The sequence below is a fragment of the Schistocerca serialis genome, unplaced genomic scaffold (assembly GCF_023864345.2).
Source record: "Schistocerca serialis cubense isolate TAMUIC-IGC-003099 unplaced genomic scaffold, iqSchSeri2.2 HiC_scaffold_568, whole genome shotgun sequence".
NCBI lineage: Eukaryota > Metazoa > Arthropoda > Insecta > Orthoptera > Acrididae > Schistocerca > Schistocerca serialis.
This window is the reverse complement of record NW_026048155.1, coordinates 32501-37500: the sequence shown is the minus strand read 5'-3', so window position 1 is coordinate 37500 and position 5000 is coordinate 32501. Positions and strand designations below refer to the sequence as shown.

Sequence of the window (5000 nt, the reverse complement as noted above, 5' to 3'; positions counted from 1 at the left end):
GTGAGGAAGTGAACTATGCCCTGTGAGGGCTTCATTATCTTGTTATTTAATCTTCCCCTTACTGTGGGTATAAACCCATGGACTCTACGGCCCGTACTGGATCCATCCCATTCGTCCTGCCAAATGTCAAGCACTTTCTTGCGAATGGCTTTGACACTTACCAGAGGAACGCCCATTATATCTTGTACCCTGTCGATGTTCTGTTTGCGCAGCCAATAGAAGGCTGCGTGCTGCCTTATTATTAGGTCTAATGGACATAGACCCATAATTACCAACAGTGCATCTGTTGGACTTGTGTTGAATGCTCCAATGCATCTCAACAGAACGTTCCTCTGTATTCGCCTGACAGCAGCGGCAGGCCGCACCAGAGCTAACCTGTGGGCCCACACACTGGATGCGTGCCCTACTATTGGTGCCAATATGCTGTTATGGTAAATATTTATTGCCTTTGACGGCAGATGGAACCTTCTTTGTCCAATTGATATTATCTTATTGAACAAAGCTAGGGACTTTGTCGTTATTTGCTCGATATGCGGAATGAAACTCCAATTCTCATCTAAATATACCCCAAGGTAACGGGCATATCTCTGTCGTGACACTGCTTGGCCATTAATTCTGACTGTTGGGTCCCTATTTAACTTGCCTTTCAAGAGCATATATAGGGATTTTTGTGGTGCTATAGACATTTTAGTCTTTGTACACCAGTTGGTTATTAGATCAATAACCAGTCGTGATCGGTCCTCGATCACATTGCGAGTGTCACCTTCTACTAGAATTGCGAGATCATCCGCATAAGCAACGACTCCCAGAACTGCAGTCTCTCGCTGCAGAACGTTCAACAAAGGTTCCATGTTAATATCCCAGAAAATGGGACCACACACCGATCCCTGGGGACAACCACGGGATACTCTTTTAGATACGACGACTCCAGGAGCCGTTATCTTAGCAGTCCTTCCATCACAGTAGGCCTCCAGACAGCCATACAGCAGCTGCGGGCACCCAATCTCTCGCAGGCGAGAGAAGAGTGCCGGCCACCACAGGTTGTCGAAGGCCCCTGAGATGTCTATCATTATGCCAAGTACATACTTTGATGTCGCAGAGTGAACAATTCGGCAAACCTCATTGATCGCATCCTGGGTGGAGCGACCCTTTCGGAATCCGAACTGCCTATCACTCATACCATACAGAGTTCGATGACTCTGGAGACGGTCAGCCAGCAACTTCTCAAATGCTTTGCCCATTACATCCAGCAGACAGATAGGCCGATAGGATTTCGGCACTGTTGGATCTTTATCAGGGCCTTTCCTGATAACTACAACTTCTGCAGTTTTCCACTTTAGTGGATAATAGCCCCTTTGTAAACAACTGTTGTAAATACGACTTAGTGCTGGGGCGACCAAGTGTGCGAGTCCCTGTAAGATCTCCACAGGGATCCCGTCAGGACCAGGCGCCTTCTTCCTTGCAAAGGTGTAGATGGTTGCTTCTACCTCCTCTGCTGAGAAAGGGCACACGTTTGTATCGTTAAGATACGGAATCAACAGCGCCTGACGTATGTCCCGCTGTTCGTGCGAGTCTTGGTCCTCAATGTCATCAGGCAATAATGTATCCAACAGCAACCTTGCTGTTTCTTCCCAATTCTTGGTCGTGTCTCCATCCCCAGCACGTAGCGTAGACAGAATCATGGGCGATCTTATTTTTTCTCGAACGATTTTGTAAGGAACTCCCCAAGGGTCTGTTCCCAGCTGATCGTTCACAAATTTTTCCCAGGATTGGCGCCTTGTAATGTCCAACTGATCCTTGTATCTCTGCTTCAGACGACGATAAATACGCAGGTGGTATTGTCGTTCGTCATGGGCAAAGCTCCTTTGGTAGTTGCTTCGCGCCCTTCTGACCGACCGTTTGAGCACAGTCAATTCAGGGGTCCATGGGGTGGACTCCCTGCAGATGTATCTCGCTATTCGAGGTACAGCCAGTGTGATAGCCGTTTGCACGGAGCTTACCAGCTCCTCCACAGCTTCATCAATATTACCTATGTCCTCTCCGAACTCGGGAGGACTGAACACCTGCACGAGTCGGTCCCAGTCTGTCCGAGCATAATTGAAGCGTTCCACCCATTCGCCTGGCACATCCGCGATGGTCGGCGCTATATCAAATGTTATACAGTTATGGTCACTGACAGTTAGATGTTCTCTTACTTGCCAGTTATGGACGTGGGGTGCTGCCCTCTCGCTTGCTAGTGTGACATCAATATTTGATGTTGCACCCGCCCTCCCTGAGTAGGTCGGGGGGTACCCAGGCAAGTTTAGCACATACATGTGCGTTTCCATTATCAAATCCACAAGCTCCGCACCCCTACCGTCCTGTACATCGCTGTGCCAGAGTGGGGACTTAGCATTAGCATCAAGAGCTACAATTATAGCCTGCCCGGCTAAAACTCTTAGAATCCAATTCAGCTGATCAAGATAAATCTTGATGTCATGTCTGAATTGGCAGTAGACGTTTACAACGTACATACTGTAAGACAGCAGATTTAGTTGTACAACTATAATATGCTCAGTACAGAACTGATTTAATATCGTAGTTTAAATAGTTTTATTCAATACTATAATTGCACTCATGGGGTTCCCACCTGAGGATACCACCTGTGCTGTTGCGGGAAAACCAGGGACTCGACCCGTACAGGAGTTCGGTTCTTGTATCAAAAGAATATCAACTCCTTCTTGTTCCGCTACCTTCCGTAGCTCATGTGCAACCATCTGGCTGCGCATGGCATTGACTTGTACCACTTTAAATATCGCCGTAATCTGTTCTTTGGACAAGTCTGTCTAAGAACATTCGGTGGGTTGGACAATCTTTAGGTCCACCACACTTGCGGCCTCGTCTCTTGCATGGTACACATACTGCCGCTTTGTCCTTATTAGGACAGCCATTCTTAATATGTCCAGAGAGGCCACAATGGCCGCATATGATATCAGGTTGCGTACAATACTTGTTTGTATGATTAATGTCCTGGCATTTAGTGCATCTCGGCACTGCCAGGTAATCTTTTATATTCAACGCAGAGTAGCCAACATACAACCGACCCACTCTCGTTAGTAATTTCCATAAACCTGGCGAGACTTCTACCACGTGGTGTACTGTCAGTTTCCCACGTGGTCCTACTTTAAAGCGTAACTTAAATTGTTCATCGAATTCTCCTCTTGACATGTTCACATCAAAATTTTGCGTATAAATTGCGTCTAGCAGATTGTCTGTTGTCATGTACGTAGGTACGTCATACAGACACATCAAAGGTCGACGCTTGCGAGGAGGTTCGCACTTCACTTTATTGCTCAATTGTTCATTGCTTAAAATCTTTTGGCAGTCCTCTTGTGATGCCGTTTCTACTATGAGGACATTCTTTGCAGTGCGTACATTGTTTATCTTTATTTTATCCTTCTTAGGATCAATGCACTTCTCAAATGCTGACTTAACAGCCTTAATGTCATCACCAGGTTTAGGCTTAATGAACACTGTGGGAGCAACTTTCTTAATGTTGTCCTGTATGGTTTGTTTCGCTGTCGGTGCCTTGGCAACTGGGGCTCTAGCAACCGCAGCATAAGACCGGGCCGGTTGACCTCTAAGTCTTTCATTTTCTTTCTCTAATTCTGTTACCCTACCCTCTAACTGAGAGTGGGCGATTGCCCAGTTGGCCACAAAGTCCCTAATATGGTTTATAGCATAATTGCTTATCTTACCATTTTTAATGCTAGTATCCAGCAATCTCAGAAATTTCGAATGTCGCTCAGCGACAGACACATTCTCGAGGCTCGAAACTTCGCTAGTATCTAACGCATTAACACTCTCTTGATTTTCCGCCATTGTGATAATTAGAGAGTGTAAAAGTGGAGGCCCGTCTCTTGCCCCGGACCGGCCTCTCTGGCATGGGGGGAGGCTATATGCAGCTCGCTCACCGGTCCCGCCCCTTGACCAAGAGCTATCAGTAACTGAGCTGCCAGGTTTAGCACGCCGTGGGTACAGCGCACTAGTCCTCTTCAACAGCCACACCACCACAGTTTTCACCCGCTCCCTTATCGGCGAATGCCACCCACATTCCGGGAGAGCGGATTCACTCTCCGTCCTTCGCCCCCTACTGGGCCAGGTTCCCACCAAAGGCCAAAGACCCGGTCCTACTCAGGTGCCGGGCCGGTCCCCCAGACGTTCGGAGGTCTGGACCCATCTAACCTGACCGGGGACATGTCACCACGCCCCGGCTTGGCGGAGCATGCCTTGGGGTCCAAGACAAGGCGAGTGGCCTTCGCCGACTTGGGGCAGGATCCCACCACAGCGAATGCAGCTATCAGAACCAGTGTACAAGTTGTTCAGCACACTGTCGCGCCCCTACCCTTCAGTTGCCCGAAGGCTTAACAGCTCCACCTCAAGAAGGCAGGTAAGGGCACTTGAGAAGGAGAGGCTGTTTGAGACGCATCCTTCCCCACACTGCCTATTACCAACCCAGAGCCTGCACACCTTGCAGGCCCTTAGTATGAGACAGCCGGAGCTAGTAGATAGGGACAGCGGGAATCTCGTTAATCCATTCATGCGCGTCACTAATTAGATGACGAGGCATTTGGCTACCTTAAGAGAGTCATAGTTACTCCCGCCGTTTACCCGCGCTTGCTTGAATTTCTTCACGTTGACATTCAGAGCACTGGGCAGAAATCACATTGCGTCAACACCCGCTAGGGCCATCGCAATGCTTTGTTTTAATTAGACAGTCGGATTCCCCCAGTCCGTGCCAGTTCTGAGTTGATCGTTGAATGGCGGCCGAAGAGAATCCGCGCACCCGCGCGCCCCCGGAGGAGCACGCTAAGGCGGACGCGGCCTCGCAGCAAGGAAGATCCGTGGGAGGCCAAGGCACGGGACCGAGCTCGGATCCTGCACGCAGGTTGAAGCACCGGGGCGCGAACGCCGCGCAGGCGCGCGCATCCTGCACCGCCGGCCAGCACGAGGCCGACCAA

At 49.3% G+C, this 5000-nt stretch overlaps 1 pseudogene; it reads right to left on the bottom strand.

The window, feature by feature from the left end:
• LOC126448138 (large subunit ribosomal RNA) overlaps positions 1-5000 on the bottom strand; it is a 9467-nt pseudogene that overhangs the window by 1966 nt on the left and 2501 nt on the right.